This window comes from Sorex fumeus, unplaced genomic scaffold (assembly GCF_029834395.1).
Source record: "Sorex fumeus unplaced genomic scaffold, SorFum_2.1 ptg000128l, whole genome shotgun sequence".
NCBI classification, from domain to species: domain Eukaryota; kingdom Metazoa; phylum Chordata; class Mammalia; order Eulipotyphla; family Soricidae; genus Sorex; species Sorex fumeus.
In genome coordinates this window covers 27,418,901-27,441,363 of record NW_026606185.1, presented here as the reverse complement: position 1 = coordinate 27,441,363, position 22,463 = coordinate 27,418,901, and the positions used below count along the sequence as shown (strand labels likewise).

Genomic DNA, 22,463 nt, shown 5'->3' with positions numbered 1-22,463 from the left:
ACAAGTCTCACAATGGAAATGTTACTGGTGCCCTCTTGAGCAAATAGATGAACAATGGGAGGACAGTGCTACGATGCTACAGTCAAAAAGTATAATGGACCATTTTCATATTATTGCAAAGCAACATGATTATATATCTTATTTAATAGCACAGGGACTACCCCCTGCTCTTTGCTTGGGGATTGCTCCTGGCAAGACTAGGGGACTATGTAGTGCCAGGGCTAGAACCCAGGCCTTCCGCATGAAAAACAAGTGCTCTGTCTGTGGCCCTATCTCTCAAGTCCTGATTATATATTTTAGACCAATATTCGGAGAAAGAAATTATTTCATTGGAAAACAGTGCATTAAATTTGCCACCTTAACCATTGCAGTGTGTCTTGTTTAGTCGTTTTGAGTATATTCACACTGAGAGTGTTGTTATTGGTTTTTAAGGCATACCCTGCAGTGCTCAGGGAATATTCCTGGCTCTGAGCTCAGGAGTGACCCCCTGGCAGTGTTTAGGGGATAATATGCAATGCTGAGGCTACCAGCCAAGATCTGCTACATGCCAGGCCAGTTGTGGCCCAGGAACAAGGAGGAAAAAAAATAAAGAAAAAAAATACTTAATTTACATTGTTATACTCTCTTCTCCTTCCCAGAACACTTGTATCTTGCAAAACTGACAGCACCATTACACAGTACTCCCTTTCCTTCTCTTCTCAGTTCTTGGCACACATCATTCTGCTGTCTCTCAGACTGTAGGAACCTCAAATAAGTGTAATCATTTATGGAACAGTATTTGTTATCTTGTAACTGGCTTATCTTAGCGCATTACCTTCAAGTTCATCTATATTATGGCATGTTTTTGAGACTGAATAGTATTCTAGTTATAATACCACATTTTGCTTATCCAACCAGTCGTAATGTGCATGGGTTGAGTTGATCTTTAGGTGATCGTGAATGATGCTGCTATGAGCATGAATGTACAAATAACCCAGTTACTAAAAATGGAATTGGTGTATTACATGATAATTCTTTTTGAACTTTTTTAGAACACCCCATATTATTTTTCACAGTGACGATACCATTTTACATTCCTCTGGACTCTGTACAAGGTCCAGGTTTCTCTGTATCCTTGTCAACATTTAGTGTTTTCTTTTTTTTTTCTTTTTTTGCTTTTTGGGTCACACCTGGTGATGCTCAGGGGTTACTCCTGGCTCTGTACTCAGGAATTACTCCTGGTGGTGCTCAGGAGACCATATGGGATGCTGGGAATTGAACCCGGGTCAGCGGAATGCAAGGCAAATGCCCTACCTGCTGTGCTATCGCTCCAGCCTCCATTTAGTGTTTTCTGTACTATGGATGGACATATGAACAAAGCTCTTTTGTAAGTTGTTACATGTGTTTTCGATATAGGTTTTAACCACAGCATTGACAGCATATTTCTTTAATATTGGTCGGAGATTGCCTGACAGCAGTGACTTTTTTGTTGTTTTTTATTTCTTTAATTTTTTTTTGTTAGTGAAACACCATGAGGTACAGTTGTAGATTTACACATTTTTGTGCTTGGGTTTCGATTATACAATGATTAAATACCCATCCCTCTACCAGTGCCCATTTTCTACCACCATGGATCCCAGTATCCCTCCCACACCCATCCCCCCCATCCCACCCTGCCTCTGTGGCAGGGCATTCCCTTTTGTTCTCTCTCTCCTTTTGGGTGTTGTGGTCTGCAAAAGAGGCATTGAGTGGCAGTCATGTTCAGTCCATAGTCTACTTTCAACCTGCATCTCCCCTCCTGGGAGGATCCTCCAGACACCCTTTATTTGGTGCTCCTTTCTCTATCTGAGCTGCCCTTTCCCCTAGAATGCCCGGCTGGCCTCTAAGCTATGGAGTAATCCTCCTGGTGCTGATCTCAGCTATTCTTGGGTATTAATCTCATACTTTGTTACTTTATATCCCCCAGATGAATGCAATCTTTCTATGTCTATCCCTCTCTTTCTGACTCATTTCGCTTAGCATGATACTTTCCATGTTGTACCACTTGTATGTAAATTTCATGACTTCATCTTTTCTAACAGCTACATAGTACTCCATTGTGTAGATGTACCAAAGTTTCTTTAACCAATCATCTGTTCTTGGGCAGTCAGGTTTTTTTCCAGATTCTGGATATTGTAAAGAGTGCTGCAATGAACAAACAAGTGATTCATTATAGATAATGTCCAAAAACCGATTCTGCCACTATGCACCTTCCCACCACTGTAAGAGGAAAGTGTGTTAAGATTGTTGTATTTCACCCTGGTGCTATCCTAACCCTTATGTAAGAGATTTCAAGCCATATATATTAAAACCAAACAAATGTGTGCTACTTTTGGTACGTCAGTGGGCTAGAGTGTAAGAGGATGCACGGCCGCAATCTCATTCCAGGATGTTCTGAGTCGCTCTCTTCTGGGAACTTTATTTCATAGTCTCTCGGTTTTGGCCATTGATGAGAATATATGGTGCTGGGGGCAAGTTTGTGGGTGTGACTGCCAAGCTACTGGAAAACTGGGGAGCTGGGGAGAGGAGACCCAGTCCTATTCTGGTGGGCTTGGAGATCTCAGTCACGAGTCCCACATACCTGGGTTTTTCTGCAGTTTCCCCTGTAAGTGAGGCTCGTCCAAACTCCAAACATGTGGAAAGTGGCCTTGGGCATGGCGGTGGTTGGATTCTAGAGGTTTTCAGCTGCTGAGGTGCTGCTTGGGGCTAGGGTGGAAACTCAGCCCACTGCCTCCGAGGTGCCCTGGTGGAGACTGCCTGGCATGGGGCCAGGATGTCTGTCTTTTGTTTTTCAAATCACTCCAGAGTTGGCTTTGGTTGAAATGTGGTAGAGGGCTGCACTGTCCCGATTCTCATTATTTTTCCTCCAGCAGGTGAAAAGACAGCTGCACTAATCAGCAATGGCTTTTGTGACTTCCGTGAACTTAAGACTTATATATCTACTTATATATCTATTTTATTTCCTATATCTTTCTTTACATTGCATTATATACCCAATGTTGATTTGCTGCTCACTTTAAAAAGATAATTTCCTCAGATGAAAGAATTTTATCTTGTATACAGATTTAGCATAGAAGGTAAAGGCAATGATAAGTTTAAATTACCCTAGCAGTAAAACACCAGACAAAGAAATTTGTGTACTTGAGGGAAAAGATGCTGGAGAAAAATCAAGCCTCCTTGTATATGCACAATAGTAAAGTAAATGTTGCTCAGAGCCAGAAAATTATTGAGGTTAATATGAAATACAAATGAGGAATTTTAAATATTCTGCTATGAAATCTTTATTATTATTCAATCTATAATCATGTTTCAAAAAAATCATGTTTCAGAGTATCAGTAGTTGCATAAACCCTGAAATTGAAAGAAAAATTAGAAAATAAGATCTCCAACAGTTGGGGAAATATTTAAAAACCAATTTCATTGGCCATAAAATTATGAAAAGGTCTTATGCGTCATATTTTCTTTCATTTGCAGAATATTCTTGCCAGCTTCCTGCTGACTAGATGTTTATTTTACACGTTCTGCAAGCACTTCATCAATGAAAATGGGGGCAGTGTCTTCCAGTAGTTTGAGACCTGGCTGTGTCACTTAGTAGCTATGTGGTTTGAGACAGGCCACATAATCTCAATCAGCTAGTTTTTTCATTGTTAATATTGCCCGCCTCATAGGATTGTAGGAGGATTATATAAGGTAGTATGCCACGTACGTGTCTTAACATCTGGCAGATAAATAAACATAATCAGATAATAGCTCCTGTTCTTTATGCTGCTACTACAATTACATGTAAAAGATCGCTTCTCAGGACCACCCATTCATTCCACTGTCAGAAAAGCATCGTCTAAACTTTATGGTAAGGTGAAATTTCATCTTCTTAAAAAAAGTATTATCCATGGTTTCAACTTTGTGTTTTGCAGTATCACAAAAGCAAACGAAACAAACATATTTCCTCTCCTGAAAATTTCTCAGCTACTTGGAGGAACTGGTAAATTGTTTTATTTTTTTCCTCCAGATCAACACCTCTAAGATCCTTCAGCTATTATAAATAGCCAAACTTCCAGATTTTCCCTTTCCTTTCACTGAGCATTAGTCTCTACCAGTTTTTTTTTTTATTATTATTAAACATGTCATCCAGAAATGAGTCAAAGGTTCATGTAGTTTAAGTGCAGACATTGCACTTGAAGATTGCTTTGTCCATGTTTGTTTGTGGCCCACATCCAGTGAGCGGTGTTCAGGGTTTACTCTTGGTTCTGTTCTTAGAGGTCACTTCTGGTGGTGCTCAGGGACCATACATGGTGCTGGGGGTTTGAACCTGGGCAGCTGTGTGCAAGGCCTTCACTGCTATACTCTCTCTTCACTTCCTGCCTTTCCAGTTTTGCTTAAGACCTCAACTAGTAGTTGCCTGCAGAAGTCTGTCACTTGAGTTCAGTTTTCCTGCCTCTCACTTCTCTTTCGCCCCTCCCCCCTCATTTTGTTTTGAGGGCCTCAGTCGCTTGTTCCATAGGCTTATGAGCTTCTTCCTACTAAACAAGTCCTGCTGTTCCACTGCCCGAAGTTACACTGTCTCCTCCCAGAGGCTCTCCTGCCCTTCAGTCTGCCTTTGATCCCCTGCACCTGTGCTCAGTGAGTCCCTTATCCATCCCATCTCCCCACCGTGGAAGCTTCCACCCAACTTTATTGTTGTCTTTTCTGTTTCCTACCATCTGACAAGCTAAATATTTCACTATTTTGCTATGCTTCTTTCCCCAGAGTAGAATGTAAGTTCTCTGAGTGCAGGGGTTTTGTCTGTTTTATTTACTGCTGATTCCCTGTGGCCTGGAATGCATGGCATGGTGTGGGAGGTTAATGAATATTTGTTGCATGAGAAGCACAATGGAATGATTGCACCATACTGTGCTTGGAATGGAGGCTTGGGAACTACTAGTTCATAGTCTTTGGTCAGTTCCTTCTTATCTGAAAAAAAATGAGAATAAGTTTTAAATTTACATAAAGAAGGGAGAAGCAAAAGCCATATGAATTGTTTTAGGACTTTGGATATTTTCAAATTGAGTTGACTGTTTCATAAATCATTGTTTTATTTTACATAATTATAGTTTTTACATCTATATATTTGCTCATAAATTGCTTTGTAAAATTATGTTACTAAAATAAAAATATTTGCTATTTAAATATATTTTAACAGAACTTTTCAGGTGGTGATCTTTTCAGATCTCGAACCAGGTGCTTGATCTCTCCCAGGTGTGGTCCAAAGGTCATTTTTTTTATGTGCTTTGGCTTGCAAACTTGAAATCATTGCTTTAAGATCTTTTTTTATTTGAGATATAATTGGCATAAATCATTATATTAATTTCAGGTATACACCATGACTAAATATTTGTGTATGTTGCAAAATGATCACCACAAAAATCCAGCTAGTATTCATCTCCATATTGCCTAGCTACATTTTTTCCTTTGTAACTACTCCTTAAACCAGCTTGCAAATATTCAAGGCTGTATTACTAATTAGCCACCATTCTATACATCCTGTCTCTATGATTCACTTACCTTGTTAACCCGAAGTTTGTGTCTTTTGATCCTCCCTACACCATCTCACCCACCCTCCACCTCTTGCTTATATTTGAGCATGGTTAAGGCCCTCCCGTTGATCGTCGATTTGCTCGAGCGGGCCCAGTAACGTCTCCATTGGAGACTTTGTTGTTACTGTATCTGGCATATTGAATACTCTTGGTAGCTTGCTGGGCTCTCCGAGAGGGGCGGAGGAATCGAACTCGGGTTGGCCATGTTGGCCGCTTGTAAGGCAAACGCCCTACCCGCTGTGCTATCGCTCCAGCCCATTGAGCATGGTTATTGTGTGCTTATTTTAAGATTTACATAAAAATGAAGTCAGAGGGTATTTGTCTCTCTCTGACTTATTTAGCATAATGCTCTCAAGATTTATCCATTTTCATCCATGTACATTCAAAATCCATGTACAAGGAGGGGCAGATCGGTTACGGTCACGGTCCTCTAGTTCATCGATTTGCTCGAGCGGGCCCAGTAACGTCTCCATCATGAGACTTGTTGTTACTGTGTTTGGCATATCCAGTATGTCACGGGTATCTTGCCAGGCTTTGCCATGCTGATGAGATACTCTCGGTAGCTTGCTGGGCTCTCGAAGAGGGGCGGAGGAATTGTACCCGGCTCGGCCGGGCCGGCTGCATGCAAGGCAAACGCCCTACCACTTGCAGATACCTATTCAAATTAGTGTTTTCATTTTCTTTGGATAAATACCCAGAAGTACAATTGCCAGATCAAACGATACTTTTATTTTTATTTTTTGAAGAACCATCATACTCTTTTTAATAGTAGCTGTACCAGCTGGCATTTTAACCCATGGTATACAAAAATTTTTTTTCTCCACATCATTAATGTTTTTTATTTCTTTTCATTTGGTACTAACCATTGTGAAGTGAAAATGTGGTTTTTGGTTTGCACTTCCCTGATTAGTGAGATTGAACATCCTTTCATGTACTGCTTTATAACTTTAAATGTTTTTTGTTTTCATACCACATCCAATATTGCTCAGCGCATACTCTTGGTGCTGTGATCAGGGATAACTCCTGGCAGGGCTTGGGGTATCATATGTGGTACTGGAGACTAAACTCAGGTTGGCTGCATGCAAGGCAAGCTATATATATATAAATATATATATATGTGTGTGTGTGTATGTATGTATATATGTGTGTGTTGTACACACACAGAGAGATGTATACATGTATATGTGTTTATATATATATATATATATATATATATATATATATATAAAATAGCTCGGGTCGGCCATGTTGGCTGCGTGCAAGGCAAACGCCCTACCGCTGTGCTATCGCTCTACGAAGCCAACATGGCCGACCCAAGTTCGATTCCTCCACCCCTCTCGGAGAGCCCGGCAAGCTACCAAGAGTATCTTGCCCGCTCGGCAGAGCCTGGTAAGCTCCCCGTGACGTATTCGATATGCCAGACACAGTAACAACAAAGTCTCCAATGGAGACGTTACTGGGCCTGCTCGAGCAAATCGACGATCAACGGGAGGGCCTTTACCTTTATAATAGCTAATCCACTTTATTATTGCCCCAGCCCATTTTCTTCAGGTAGAATTATGACCACTGAGTTTGTGGGGGTTTTGGGGTGTTTGTTTCTCTACTTTTGAGAATCAAAAGAATGTTTTTCGAAAGACAAAAACATAAAATTTTGTAAAACACAGTTATTGACTTTTTGATCATGATACTGTCCAGCATATGTAGAAAAGTATTTCGGGGGCTAGAGCAGGGGAGTTGAAGATGAGTTGGGAATTGTGGTATCATTTATACAATAGCATAGTTCCCAGCTGTGCAAAGGAAAGAACTAAAACATGCAGCATGAATTAACCTGAAGAACGTTATACTTAGTAAAGGAATCCAGACACAAAAGAGGACATCCTGCATGATTCAGTTTATGTAAGGTTTGAGAACAGACGAAACTAATACATGGAAATAGAGAGATTGGAGTAGAGCCTGCTTGAGCTGAAGGTGAGAGGGCAGCTACAAAGGAGGCACAGGAGAATTTAGGGGCTGGAAATCTCCTATATCTGTATACAGTGCTGCTAGTTTCACTGGTGTGTGCATTTTTAGTATATGTTATTTTATACAAACTCAGTAAGAATTTATTGTAAAAATTTGACTTGATTGATATTCCTTCTGCCCCATATAACTTTTTAGTAATGTTGATCAGAACTATTGACTTTCAAAGTCTTTGACTAACTTCTGACAATAGTGTTTGTTTAGATTATGGTTGAATTTCTCTGCTTTTAGAAGATGTTTACCTTTTGTTGTGGCATAGCTCTAAAAAAGAAATCTATTTCGGGGCTAGTCAGGATAGATAAATCTGTACTGAGTGATTATGTAAGCGTTAGCTATATTTAGATAGTAGCTTTGCAACCATGATGACACAGGAATGTGCTTAACGGAATCTCAGATTGAGTTCCTATGTGAGACTACTGAGCAAGCTGTGCAGACTGCAGTGTTTGAGAATACCTCGCAAACATTTTCTGTTGATGAAATGCAAATTTTTTGAGAATTTTCAAGGCTCATGCAAACATGATTTCCTAAATAAACATGTCTGAAGATATTTTGCTTATAATACCTATGAGAGAATATGGAAGATAATACAGGAACATACAGAAAGCTGTTTTCTGTAAAGTACAAAGACAGATATCAAAATCAGAACCCAGCAACCACTCACAAAATTTAGGTGTATCTTAGTTTATTCTTACTGCTGTACAAACACAAATGTAGTACACGCTATTGTTTAAGATCCCACGTTGCTTTGATTATCACCAGTCTTATTCTTTGTCATATATATTCTTTGAAAAAGTTTTAAGATTTTATAAGAATGTATTATTCCTTTAATTCATGTTATTAGCATATAAGCAGTTTTTCATAGTGCCCTTTCTTTTTGCTAATTATTTTCATTTGTAGTTTTACTGAGGTATAGTGAACTGCTCAATATAGTGAGTTTTGACATGTGTATGCTAGTGACACTACCAGTAAGGAATACTTCTGTTGCTTCCAAAAATTTCTTCCTGACTTTTGTAATGCCTTCCACTCCTTTACCCGCCCCTGTTCAAAGGCATCCATTGATCACTTTCTATCAGAGATTAGTAGATATTACCTAGGATTTTACATAAATGTAATCATACAATTTATATTTTATTTTGTTAGGAGGGTTGGTTTATTTAACTTAACATAATTATTTTGAGATTTAGTCATGCTACATAACTCAACCTCGGATAATCTGTTCACCTGCTGATAGAAATGTCAATTCCCCCTTTTGGTTATTGCATATAAAGTTATGAATATTTCTGCACATGTCTTTTGGACGTAATCCTCCATTTCTCATATAAGTTTCTAGGAGTAGGTTGAATGCATGGTTATTATGCTTCTGGGATTTTTTTTGTTTTGTGTTTAGGTTTCTTGTTTGTTTGCTTTAGGGTTTTGTTGTTGTTGTTGTTATTGTTTGTTTTTGGTAGTGCTCAGGGCTTACTCCTGGCTCTGTGTTCAGAAATCACTCTTGAAAGTGCTCAGGGTACTGTATTTAGTGCTGGGGTTTGTACTTGGATCATTAGCTGTGTGCAAGGCAAGTATCTTTAATCCCTGTACTCTCTCTCCTGCCCTCTGTTTTGTTTATGTTTAGTTTCAAAAAAAGAGACTTCTTAAAATGGAGGAAGAATTCATGTAATACAAAGTTAATTTTGAGCATACAGTTCTCTGGCATTTAGTAATTCGCTAAGTGTTTAGTGTTTCCTTTATGTACTACTAAAACATTTCATCACCCAAAAGGTTACTACATACTCATCCTTCCATCCTCCTTCTTATCCTCCTTTCCATCTTCCTTCCTCCCATCCTCCCATCCTCCTTCCTTGCCTTTATCTCTTTATAACTTCAATTTGAATTCTTTTTTGTCTGTGAGTTTGCTTGTTTTGGACATGTATATAAGCGGGTGTGTATGCTATGCAAGCCTTAGAAGCAGGCTTCTACGCACTGTAGCGTGCATCAGTGCTTTGTTCTTTTTGATCTCTTTTGCATGAGCTCTATATTTTGTTTTTCCATTCATCCATTTTAGAACTTTGCATTGTTTCCATCTTTTGAGTATATAGTTAGAGTAGAATTTCTGAGATATATGGTAATTCTCTTAAGTTCTCGAAGAACCACCAGAGAATTTTGTGTCTGCACCATTTTACACTCCCTTCATCAGTGCGTATGAGTTCACTTTCTCCATATTCTTGCCAACACTTGTTATTATCCTTCTTGTATTACTATTAATTATATAGCCTTCCTTATGGATATGCAATAATATAGCCTTTTACCATGGTTTTCATCCATTTAATGACAAAAATACATTTTGTTTTTTCACATGCTTGTTTGTTGGCCATTCATATATCTTTGGAGAAATGTCTATTAAAAACCCTTTCCAGATTTTTAAGTTGAGTTGTCATTCTGTTGATGAATTATGAGTTCTCCATAGATATAAATACTTTGATACATCTGATTTGTGAATATTTTTCTCCTAATCTCTTGATTGTTTTTTTATTTTCTTAATGCTTTTTTAAAAGTCAAACTTAAATTTTAGTGAGGTCCAGTTTTTTTTAATCTATTCTGTTACCGTACCTTTGCCAAATTCATAATTAATAAGATTTTCTTCAGTTTTTACTTCTAGAATGTTCTAACATTGGCTTTCATGTTTAGACTGTGATCCATTAAAAGTTTTAATTTCCCTTTTCTGTGTATTACTGAAACTGAAAACCTAAATAAGATCTGACTTTTATTTATATAGTAGACCTGATGGTATGATGCCAGGTATTCCCAAATTGATCTATACAGTGAGAGTAATGCAAAAAATAAATAATGCAAGCCAAATTTCAGTGCTCGCTTTGGCAGCACATAGGCTAAAACTGGAATTATGCAGGGAAGATTTGCATGGCGCCTGCTTAAGGATGCACACAGATTCCAGCAGGTTGTTGTAGAAATTGGCAAGGTGTTTGTGGAATTTATATGATACTGCAAAGACTTAGAATAGCCAAAAGAGAAGTGTTAATTGAACTTAGTAGCTGAATTCAACTCCTATTATAAAGCTATAGTCATTGTAAGACTATGGTACTGAAGAAAGACAAGACATGGAGATTCATGCGGGAGATTTGAGTCTCCAAAGAAAGACACACATTCCAGATAAAGGTCCCCAAACAACTCAGTGACATGTCGGCAGGGTTGCATGTTTTTTGGTAGTCATTTTGACTTTTGTGTGTTTGTTTTATTTATATCAAGTAACTTCACTGTTTACATTTAAATATGAATTGTTTTGGTATCTATTTGTATATATTTTGAAAATGGCATTTTAAAAATTCTCAGTTTTATTTTTTGTTTTCTTTTACTAGTTGTATGATTTGGTCTCTGCAGGATACAATATATAAAGAATTTGTGATAGGCATTCTTATTTTACAGTAAAATAAACATTTTAAATATTTTAGTCTTGTGGGATACTAGGTTTAGACTATATATATTTAGACTTTATTGTGCCAGTCTATATCTATATCTATATATACAACCTCATACAAAATTGTAATTTTAAAAGTTTTTTTGGGTCACACCCAGCAATGCTTAGGGATTACTCCCGGCTCTGCATTCAGGAATTACTCTTGACACTTCTTGGGGGACCATATGGGATGCTGGGAATTGAACCTGGGTGGGCCAAATGCAAGGCAAATGTTCTATCTTTTGTATTATCACTCTGGCCCCAATTTTAAAAGCCTTTAACTTTGCTTTTATCAAGTTACTCTTTTATATACTGCAGTTTTTAATGTAATTATGTAGGATTTTATGGATTTTTCTAAAATTTATTTTATTGTTATATTCCTGAAATATCTAACACAGTTATGCTACATTTTATGCATAATTCAGGTATCAATTATTTATATTTTCATAGAGATTATCTGTTATTTTCCTTGTATTTTTCTAATCACATTTTAACATAAATTTTTTTAAAATTTTTATTAGTGAGACATCATGAGGTACAGTTGTAGACTTACAAATTTTTGTGCTTGGGTTTCAATTATACAATGATCAAATACCCATCCGTCCACCAGTGCCCATTTCCCACCACCACGGATCCCCAGTATCCCTCCCACCCCCATCCCCCATCCCACCCTGCCTCTGTGGCAGGGCATTCCCTCTTGTTCTGTCTCTCTCCTTTTGAGTTCTGTGGTCTGCAAGAGAGGCATTGAGTGGCAATCATGTTTGGTCTATAGTCTACTTTCAGCATGCTTCTCCCATCCTGGGAGGATCCTCCCAACACCCTTTATTTGGTGTTCCCTTCTCTATTGAGCTCCCTTTTCCCCTAAATATTTTTAAGAGTCTTTAAAAACTTAATCAAATTATCTACTCCATTGTTCTATGACATTTATGCACATACTTTTTTTTTTCTTTTTTTTTGCATTTTCTAGATGTGCCTTTTTTTCCTTTGACCTCTTTTTTTTTTTTTAATTAGTGAAACACCATGAGGTACAGTTGTAGACTTATAAACTTTCGTATGCGCATGCATTTTTTTTCTATAAAAATTTTATTTATCTAGTATTAAGAATATTTTTTTAGACTGGTATCACAGTAATAGCTGGGAATGATCATGCTGAACAAGAATTAAGTGTTAAATCTAGGTAAAAGGATATTCTTGATGACCTTTCAGTATCAATATTGCAAACAACAATGTCCAAAAGGGGGGGAGAAAGTGAGAGGGGGAGAGAGGGAGAGGGAGAACAGGGAGTGGGCGAGGGAGAGAGAGAAGGAGAGGGAGCAAGTGCACCTGCCATAGGGGCAGGCAGGGGGTGGGGGGTGATAGGAGGGAACCTAGGGATACTGGTGCTGGGAAATATACACTGGTAGAGGGATGGGCATTGGAATACTGTATGACTGAAAACTCATCATGAACAGCTTTGTAAGGGTCAATCTCACAGATTCAATAAAAAAAGAGAAAATATATCTTTTGCTACATTTTTCTTTTAGGGGTTTATTAAAAATTAATATATTTTTTCTTTGTAGTTTATTTTCTGAACATGGTTTAACTAAGACATGTGTAATGCATCTCTGGACTTTTTGATTTTGGTTTATTCTGCTTTTTTTTGTTTGTGTTTTGTTTTTTCTTCTTGGGCCACACCAGCTCCGCTCAAGGCCTTGTGCTCAAGGATCATTCCTGGCGGAGCTCAGGGAATCATAAGGGACTCTGGAGTTTGAACCTGAGTCAGCTGCATGCAAGACAAGTGTCCAACTCACTGTATTATCTCCCCCGCTCCCATCATCTCTAATTTTTTATTGAACAAATATTTCACACTAAACTATTTTCTTACATTGTAGACATTTTTGTCTGTATTTTACATCAAAATTTTTGACAAAGGAACATCTTAGTTTTCATCAAATTCCTTCCTTTCTACTATTTCACACTTTTTATAATAAGAAATAAATGTTTCCACAAGGAAGTTAAGGTTCTTTTTTTTTTTTTGCTTTTTGGGTCACACCTGGTGATGCACAGAGGTTACTACTGCCTCTGCACTCAGGAGTTAACTCCTGGCAGTGCTCAGGGGACCATATGGGATGCTGGGAATCGAAGCTGGGTCGGCCGCTTGCAAGGCAAACGCCCTACCCGCTGTGCTATCTCTCCAGCCCCAAGGTTTTTTTTTAAAGAATGTTTAAACAGTTCATTTGGTGGAGAAATTTTAAGGATAAAACTCTGGACTGAATGCCATTTGACTTCCAATATCTCTGGATAAACTTGGGAAGATTTTTGCTATTACTCTCTGATGATTAGGTTTTATCTTATTTTTTAAAACTCTATTGAGGAAGTTTTATGATTCACAAGACTGTTCATGATGGTTTCAGGAACATATTCCAACCCCACACCCATCACCAGTGTATTCCCTCACCCTAAGACCTCAAGATCCTTCCTTTCAGACGCTGACCCCACCAACTGAGTTGTGTGAGTCAGTTCTCTCATTGTGTTTCTGTTGGCCCTTTGTAGCTATCTTGCTATAGATCTTTAAATACCATATATGAAAGCAATCACTCTGTATCTGTCTTTTTCCTTCTGTCTTCACTCAGCATGATATCTTCTAGGTCCATCCATGTTGCTGCAAATTGCATGGTTTTATCATATATATATATGTATATATATAATTATCTATCTATCTGTCACAGCTTCTTGATCCATTCAGGATGATTTGGTTTTAAATGTCGAATCAGATGTCATGGCTTGTAGCTTGTTAGCTTATATTTCAAGGCTTAATGACAACATATAAATAAATGGTGGGCCCTACATTATATCTACATGGCGTATGGTCTTTAGGGAACTGGCTTGTTGTCTTCTGATTACATGTTTTGTTTTTGGTTTTTGTTTCTGTTGTTTTTTGTTTGTTTGTTTGTTTGTTTTGGGTTTTCTTTTTGAGGACCACATCCATCAGTGCTCAGGGCTTACTCCTCTGTGCTCAGAAATCACTTTTGGCAGTTCTTGAGGGATCATATGTGGTATCTGGGATCAGACCAAAGTTGGCAAGGCAACTTTGTGCAAGGCAAGCACCTTAATCGCTGTACTGACTCTGTCCTTTTGATCTCTTTTTAACCAGAGTAGTTGACAGAGCTCACACTCTGTAGAAACCTTTGCTTTAATCTGTTTGTTCACTTCATTTGCGTTATGGTCTTCTCTACACTTGAATTCCTTTGCAGTGGTCCTTATGCCATAGGTCTATTTTGTGAGTTAGCTAAAACGAGATTAAGTGGTCTATAAATATTCATGACTACTATTGTAAGCTCCTGTGCTTCACAGCCCTTGGGAAGCAAGTGCTCTGTCAGTCTGAGTGTTAGTTGTCACTCCTCCTGAATTTCCTGTGGCCCCAGACCATGTGACATGCAGACCATGTGAGGACACCATTGTTAATAAGTATGTTGTCAGAGCAATGTATGTGTTTTTTGCTATGTAATATTTTGTCCAGGACTGATCAAAATAAATTATAAAATACTTGAATACTTTCATCCACATCTTCTTGGAGACTGTAAACAAAGATAATATAAACCTGAAATGCTTTTAATATGGAAGTAATGCGGATTTTGCATTTTAAAAAATGAACTGACCAAGAATGTAAAAGTTCTTTCTCCTCTGGACTATACTTTCTTAAAGGATTAACCAGTTTTCCTCTATCTTGTATTCTTAGCATTTTCTTGAAATAGTAAATGCTCAGTAAATATTTTTAAACTGAAATTCTTCTAAATCATTAATTAATATCCAGAAGCCACATAATAATAATCGGTGGCACTTGAGAGAAAAAATTACATGTGCTAGTTGTTATTAGCATTAAGAAAACAAGAACTCCAACTCAAGTAGTATTAACTTAAGTAAGCTAGAGGTATTTTTCTATTTTAAGGACACAAGAGGTAACCAGTGTGTCATAATGAAGCAATTTTTAGGTATTAGGGGCTGTTTCAAATGTGAAATCCTAGTCTGCAGGAATAGGAGGGGAAAAATAGGAGCTCTTCCTCTGGATATTTTGGTGAATTACACACACTATCTTCTTTCTTCTCTCCCAAAACCTTGTTTAGTGACCATAGCTTCCAGAAAGCTCGAGAAAGTCTTTTAGCTTGAGGGCAATGTGACTGGCCTTCACACACACACAGGCTACTTTCATTCCATTAAGTCCTGATTCAGTATATCTTGGCTAGAACTGACTTTTCTAATTAAATTAAGACGGGTGGTCAGGGAGATAGCTCTAGAGGTAGAGTGCATGTCTATTACGTGCTCTTAATATTTGGTCTCATTTCATCTTAATTTAGGCAAGGCCCTGAGTTTGTTTCCCAGAGCCTTCCCACCCCATGCCTGCCTGCGGCGCCTTCAGGGGAAGCTGTGTGGGAAGAGCACCAAGCACCGAGTCTTCCCCTCCCCCTCCCTGGACCCACTGCACTGTGCACTGGAAGCGGGGGCGGGGGACCAGGGCCCTCTGAGCGGCTGGGGGCAGTACCTACTTTAGTGTCAAAAGTAGATAGCTGATGAGATACACAGGCTCCCTTGGTGCTAACTCAGATTTTGGCCAGGGCAAATCTACTCATTCTGAGAATGAGAAACTATTCTAAAAGGCATGAAGTTAGACAGGTTCCTAATCTGGCTGGGGAACTTGCCTTTTACAGTGATGTAATTCCTGATAGGGCCCTAACAAATGGTTTTAACAAATAATTATCCCACTCCTAAGTGCTCTGGTTCTCTAGTCTTAGACATACTATCTAACCCCCAGAACTGTCTAACGCCCCCCTTCCCTGCCACAGAGTGAGATCCTTTGCTTCTGAGATTAATGGTCAGTCTGCATCCGCAGTTCCATTGGGCTGCAGTTACTGATGACCGTGTGTTGGAGAGCTTACACAGCTTGTTTCAGTTCTCCCTTTGCTAATCTCTGGCAGGTTATGTACTTGCTTCTTTAAGATCTTCAGCTTGTGCATACATAATGCATATATATTCCCCTTAGGATTGGTGAAGAGCACTACTGAACTGACAGTAAAAGTGCCCTTTAAACTGTAAAGTACCACGGACATAGTTTATCAGGTGCACGTAGAAATAGTCCTGTGTAAGCAGAATCAGTGTTCGTACAAACGCTTAGCAAGTTCTTTTTTTGCTAAACTCTCATACTGAGGTATTTAGGGGCTGAAGAGATAGTATAGCAGGTAGGGCTTGCCTTGCAGATGTCCGGCCCGGGTTTAACCCCCAGCAGCCCATATGGTCCCCCAAGCCCACCAGGAGTAATTCTTGAACACAGAGCCAGGAATAACCACTGAGCATCACTGGGTGTGATACTGCCTAGAAACTAAAAAAAGAAAAGAAAGATGTTCAAAACACTTTTGTTTAGGCTTCTGCAATGATTACTGGGTTCTTTCTTGGTAAACTTTGAAATTGTTATTAACAGTTGTCCCAGAGATTTTACCAAGTTGTTTTGTATCACTTCAGTCTTTCTCGTCTTGTTACTATATCTTAATATTCATTGATTGGAAATTTTTTTTTTTCAAGCAAGCACCATTCTAGGTAGTAAGACATAGAATTGTGATGTTGTAGAATAGAGAATTAGGAAACTTGTTGAAACTCGATTGTTAACAATATTGTAAATCACAGCATTTAAAAAAAGTTTTTAAGAAAAAAATTAAACAAAATTAAAATGAAGCATTTGTTGTGCACACACACACACAGAGACAGATAAAAAAATAGATTTGAAAACTTGAGCATCTCGGTGTTTCGAGGTTGCTCCTGGCTTTGGCTCATGGGTCTTTCTGTGCTGAGAATAAGATGTGGCCTCCTACACGCAAAGCCTTTGTTCCAGCAACATGAACTCTCTCCTACTGAGAGATCGACTTATTTTTTTAAAGTTATTTTTGGCCACACCTGGGAATACTCAGGGATTACTCCTGGCTCTGTGCTCAGGAATTAATTCCCTCGGCAGTGCCTGGGGGACCATACATGGTGCTGGGAATTGAACCCAGGTTGACTGCATGCAAGGCAAGCAACCTACCAGCTTTACTATAGTCCCAGCACTTCAGCTTAGAGACTTAGAGTTTTGCTAGCTCTACATAACTGCCTAACTAGGACTGGAGCAGTAGCACAGTGGGTAGGGCATTTGCCTTGCACGTGGCCGTTCCGGGTTTGATTCCTCCATCCCTCTCTGAGAGCCCAGCAAGCCACCGAGAGTATCCCGCCCGCATGGCAAAGCCTGGCAAGCTCCCCATGGCATATTCAATATGCCAAAAACAGTAACAACAAGTCTCACAATGGAGACGTTACTGCTGCCCTCTCGAGCAAATTGGTGAACAACGGGAGGACAGTGCAACAGTGCTACAGTGCTACATTACTAATGTCAGTTTATTACATGACATTGAACATTGTTTGCAGTGTTTCATTTAATGCCATTGCATCATGTTTAACATTCAGTTCTATAATTTTACCATTTCTGTGATCCTCTCATCTCAACATTAATTCCTTCATCAGAGGCCACCAGCCACCCCCAGTCCCATCTCTGTAGAAACACACTGTGATGGGGGGTGGAGTGGAGAGGGGGCCCCTCTCAATACCCAAAGGCAAGTCTCCTGATTCACCTTGGATCAGGAATGTGCCTCCAGAACCACATGTGCCAGCATAGCCAGAGGTTTCATATAATATCAGGACATTGGAGAGCAGATGTGGCAGGGGCCAGGGAGCCAGGGAGGAAGCCAGGCCTGGCACACGGCACAGTTTGCTGGCCGCTGGATTTTTCAGAGAGGATTGGCCTTCGGGTTGAGTGAGTTCCCGTCCGCTCTAACTCTGCCTGCATTGGGCACCTTCCCGAAGCTCCCACCTCTGAAGCAGCTTGCCTGTCTTGGCTCCTCCTTGTTTGCATCCCCCTGCCCTTTCCCAAGTGCTCTTGGCAGGCCCTGTCTATTCCTGCTCAGGGTGGGGGCAGCTGCACATCTACAGTCCTCTGCCCTGGATGCGTCAGAGAGGCCCTGTGGCGGCCAACGCAGGTGTGGCCGCTGCAGTGGGGGTGGGAGGTGGACCCTCAGACTGTGTTGTCCTCCATAACAAAGCCATGTTGGCTGTCCCTGTCCAGCCCGTCGGTCTCCTCTCTATCAAAATAGAAGAATAGGCTAAGCTTGCGGTGTCCACCTCTCTCATTTCCCTCAATCCACCCCGGTCTGCCTTTGCTATCCCCAGTTCTTCACAGAAACCCTCTTCAGAGTTCACAGTTGATACTCTTACCTAATTCTAGAGATTTTTAATTTGATCTATCCTTGATGTTTGACACAGTTGACTTTTAGAATAGCCACATTTTGGGTTTCTGTTCTTTTTGCTTTCTTTGCAGATGCTTCTTCTCTTCCCCCACGCAGCCCTTGAACCTCGGCCCATTTCTATCTCATTTTCTCCCCTGGTGATCATACCCAATCTTATTGCTTAGAGTACGAAATGTTTGCATATTAGTCCCAAGTTGTATTTACAGCCTGGATCTCTTAATGGAATATCTGATTTGATATCTCTTCCATCGGGATAGTATCTCGCACTTGGCCTTGAATGAAATGGGTTCCTGCTTGGCCCTGTTCCTGCTGATGTTGGTCAGTAAATGGTTGTCTTTGGTTGATCAGCCAACACTGTGGGAGTCCTGCCTAAGTCCTCTTTTGTATCTTATAGCCTGCTGGCAAATAAATCACTAAGGCCTTCAAATTTCAATATTTCTGAAATCTATCAAATTTTCATCCCTTCCATCACTACTGCTCATTAGCCTCTTAAGTGATTTTTTAAAAGTTTTGTTTAATTTCTGCCCAGATGTTCTTCTCAGCAGATAAGCCAAGTAGAAATCCTATAATCTAAGTAATAGGTTTCCAAATTATTTGGCCTACTACCTCCTTTTTTACATACCACTCTGTACTTCCTGCCTCCCCAACCCACTCTCTCCCCCCCGCCCCCGTCCCCAATCTGGAATCTACCTTCTCGAAATGAACTAACAGAAAGTACTTCAGGACTGACTGTACAGTCCTCTGGATCATTCGCATACCCTCACCCCAGGGAGAGTATCGTCCGCTTTGAAACACTGTTCTGAATCAGGACTTCTTAAACATTTTCCACTTGTGCCCTTTTTTTTCCCACTGGAGTAAGTTTTACATGACTGTGGTTTCCTAAAATGGGTATACTGATTCAATAAATTGTTAATTTATTTTAAAACATTTTTGGGACCTCCCATTCAGTTCTCCGACCCCATAGTAGGCAGCCCAGCGCTGTGTCAGTAACTCTGCTCACAGCCCTCCCAGGTCCCCTCTCGCACTCAATGCCAGAGTGTTTCCAAGTGGCCTTTGTGCAGTACCTTCTTCCTGCTCTCAGTCACCCTACAGAGCCCACTGCATCTTGATGTGTTTATCAATGTCTATCTTTTTTCTTTTTTTTCTTTTTTTTTTTTGGTGTCGGAGGAGGGCTGGGAAGGACTGAACAATGGTTTCAGAAACTAAAGGAAGTTCATGATATTTGGAAAAGCAGGCGGGCATTAGAGGCAGTTTAACATAGGCAAAAAGTACTTTCTGAAAGTATAATCAAAGCTAATGTATACTCCATAGCCATCACAGAAGTGTTTTCATCCTTGATCATGCCTTGGATATGGGATCAAATCTTAATTTTCCTATACACTGGCAGTAAAAGTGCAGTTCAGCCCATCTAATAGATGTGGAGTCGCAGGGACCTTTTGTGTTCAATTGAGAATGCCACCGTCCACCACCACCACTGAGAAAATGTGGTGTCTATAGGCAGAAGAGCTTTACCAGCTATAAATGACCAGGCTCCCATTTAAAGAGCAACATGCCACACACTAATGGAATCACTTAGAGTACATATCTTCACAAAATTTTTTACAACATAATTATTTTTGGTCCTATAACCACTGAAACAGTATCAATATAATTTATTACTTAATGAAGAATCTTAGGTGTGTGTGTGGTTTTTTTTTAGGAAAAGTTATGGGGGAGCAGTACTTCAGGAGTCTGAAGGGCCATTCTTGGTGATAGTGGGGCCAGAAATGAAGACTGGAAAGTTTGATGTGGTGCTCCCTGGTGCACAGTACTGGGGCCACCAGGGCTCAACCCGAAGTGCTCTGGGTACTGTGTGGTGCCAGGGATCAAACTCAAGGCTTCGAACATGCCAGAATCCTGCTCTAATCCTTTGAGCTATGTATCAAGACTACAAAATAGGTGTTTTTGAATTCAGATCTTGTATTTCTTTTGTACTTACATCCAAAATCAAGGACAAGTAAGGCCATGCTGTTGAAGTGAATGGAGTGTGACCACTTGAAAAAGTTAGACTGGATCGATCATCAAGAGCAGAACCTTACCCACCCTGTAACTGGATAATTGGACAGAATGTTCTGTGAATACTAATCACTGTTCTCCACTTAGTGGTGTTTCCTTGCCACCTTTAATTGTCTCTGCCTGATTTAACCACTATAAAACAGAGAAATTAGAAGGGTGCTTTATAGCATAAGGGAACAGATTGAATGTGTATTTGATGGCTAGCAGAGGACTGTTTTTAAAATTCTGGTTTCTTTTGCTGGCATCCATTCACTTCTGGTGTGAAGATTACTTTGGAAGTATTCACTGCATTTCACCTGCCAGCATGATACAGAGAAGATGAAAAATTGCACGTTGAAATGGCTTGAGGAGATTACTTAGTAAAGCTTGAATTTGCATTCATCTGAAGGGGCTGCAGGGACAAAGCAATGTATGTGTTTACTATCAAATGTGTGATCATTTGACACAAGCATCAGGATAGGTGGTGCTTTGTCCGAGCCTGATTCTTGTTGGGCATTTATGTTCACTTGGTTATATGTCTGACTTTGTTGTGGGAAAGTCATAGGAAAAAGGGCATATGGAAATTTGGGAAAAACAAAATGTCAGCCTTATTATAGAAAAATTTTTGTTTTTTTGAGGGGGCACACCTTGTTGTGCTCAGGGCTCACTCCTGACTCTGCACTCAGGGATCACTCCTGGTGGGCTCCGGGGATCATAGGAGATGCCAAGGATTGTACCTGGGTTAGCCACATGAAAGGGAAGCACCAGCACCCTATGTGCTGTATTATCATTCTGGCCCTATTATAGAACTATTTCAGTTTTACTATAAATACATTTGGGACTAATTTTGTGAAGAAAATTCCTTATTCTTTTTTTTTCTTTTGACTATACCTGGTTGTGCTCAGGGATCACTCTAGTAGGAGTTCTGGATATATCAGATTCCAGGGATTGAACCCAGGCTGGCTGCATACAAATTGAACCCTGTCTTCTGTACTGTTACTCTGTGTCCCCACTCCCCACCCCATCCCTTTAATGATCAGGGTACTCGTAGTTTGAAACAAAAATGTGTATGTCTTGGTGCATCATAAGAACAAAGCTTGTGTGTGTGCATGGACATAATTAAAAAGATACATACACCCACAGACCTAGGCGCTCAAGCGTGTCCTTTTACACTTCCATTTACATGATGAAACGGATTGCCATTTGGCGGGCATTTAGAGTAAGGTATCTCCAGTGCAGAATCCTGTTCAACACAAGCTCTCTCAGATCAGTTCAGAGACAAATACAAGAACCAGAACAAGGTTAGAGCTTTTGCCTCCCACCCCTTTCATTTAAGAATAAGTGAGAACAGATGTCGAGGTAACAGAAGTGAAATGATACTTATTTTAGATGGATAAAGAAATAAATTGAGTTTTGAATAAAATTTTGTTAGGGAGCTCTTGACACTCCAGCATGTATTTTGCCACTTTACTGAAATCTGTTGGATAATTTTAGGCATAAAAACATTTGTTAACTTAAAAAGATAATTTAGTTGGTGCTTACATGAGAAGATAGTGTCTGCTCTTTGATATTTGAAAAACTAAAAAGAGCTAAAGGGATAGAGCTAAAGGGAAGAGTGGACAAGGTAGAAAGAATTTGGGTCTTGCAGTGGTGATTTTGGAATCTACAAATAGAATCGTGCTGATAGGTCTTTTCCAGTCAAGGCAAAGATCACTTGGAACATGGTACTCAATTTTGAATTCTTGTTTGTCGATGAATGACTTGTTTAACACAAATAAATCAAGAGAAAAGACTTTTCCTAAAATTGATGCCAACTGTTGTTATATCTTGTTCTCTGGAAAACAAAAATCTAGGTGATTGGTATATTACTTTGACGTTTCCTAACACTTGTCAATTACATAAGTGCATTTTTTTCAATATTGTGTGCCTTGTCTGTTCATCATTGATTGTCATTTTTTTAAAATTCATATCATAGCCCTAAGAACAATCTCGTTACTATTACGATACAGACTGAGGTGTCTGAGGACTGGAACTATATCCAGATAGACTTTTAACTCTTTTTGTTGCGAA

At 39.6% G+C, this 22,463-nt stretch overlaps 1 protein-coding gene and 1 non-coding gene across 7 annotated transcripts in view; both read left to right on the top strand.

Annotated features, from left to right (window-relative positions):
• Positions 1-22,463, top strand: part of OSBPL1A (oxysterol binding protein like 1A) — a 207,209-nt gene that overhangs the window by 97,068 nt on the left and 87,678 nt on the right. The window lies entirely within an intron of this gene.
• Positions 10,451-10,557, top strand: LOC130045574 (U6 spliceosomal RNA). The gene has a single exon (XR_008795562.1). It is a non-coding gene; the product is annotated as a U6 spliceosomal RNA (small nuclear RNA).